The sequence below is a fragment of the Pteropus alecto genome, unplaced genomic scaffold, assembly GCF_000325575.1.
Source record: "Pteropus alecto unplaced genomic scaffold, ASM32557v1 scaffold3, whole genome shotgun sequence".
Taxonomy (NCBI): domain Eukaryota; kingdom Metazoa; phylum Chordata; class Mammalia; order Chiroptera; family Pteropodidae; genus Pteropus; species Pteropus alecto.
The window spans coordinates 59,910,709-59,911,692 of NW_006442484.1; the positions used below are offsets into that span (position 1 = coordinate 59,910,709).

At 35.4% G+C, this 984-nt stretch overlaps 1 protein-coding gene across 1 annotated transcript in view; it reads right to left on the minus strand.

The window, feature by feature from the left end:
• The window catches only part of DNAH7 (dynein axonemal heavy chain 7), a 209,522-nt gene that overhangs the window by 63,364 nt on the left and 145,174 nt on the right, over window positions 1-984 (minus strand). The window lies entirely within an intron of this gene.

Sequence of the window (984 nt, forward strand, 5' to 3'; positions counted from 1 at the left end):
AAAGGATGGACATTATATTTCTTTTTGAACTCTAGACTATTAAAGATATAATGGTCTAAAAAAGGTGAAAAGCATAATTTTACATCATCTAAACTTCATAATAGCCACGGACCTTTAAGTGTTAACACAATTGTTGACTAATAGTTGTTTCAAATACTTGTATATCTAATATCACACATGTAGTTCATTACACATTTGCCTAGTGATTGTGAGCTTCTTATGGACAGAAATCTATTCTCTGAAAGTCAGGGTGTTTTCATTGTGGGAGAGCTCATACTAATTGCTTTATTTTCATTCACATCTCTCCCTTTATGATAAGAACAAGAACAGTGAACCATGATGCACTCAGTTTGTTTTCCAGGGTATTGAGGGATCACAAAGGGTTAACCAGTACCTGCCATCACCAGATGGTACCAACCATATAGCTTTCTGCCTTGTGTAAAATGTAATCAGCATTAAGATTGCTGTCCTTTTTCTTTCTCTTCAAAGTTTCAGTAAAAACAAGCCAGAATAGTGGCCACTCTCCTAAAGATACTGTCAAATTCTTCAAAAGTGAACACAGAAAATTCACACAGAACATCAGAAGAGCAGGGAGAGAAAAATAAGTGGTGACTGGGACAAAAAAAGAAAAAAAATGGTGATGGAACAAAATAACATATTAAATTCAATTTTATTTTAACTTGAAATTAGAATTTCATCAGATGATTTATCCCCCTAAATGGAAGTAATATGTGGGGGCGTATAAGTTATAGCCTGATACAGTATATGTAGCTAATATGGTAAAGATAGTCTTGTCCTCTAATACTGGCATTATATAATATATTAGTCAGCTCAGGCTGCCATAACAAAATACCACAGTCTGGGTTGCTTAAATTACATAAGTTTATTCTCTCACAGTTCTGGAGGCTGGAAGTCTGAAATCAAAGTGTCAGCTGCGTTGGATCCTTGTTGAGCAGTCAAAGGGAGCATCGGTTCCATGCCTCT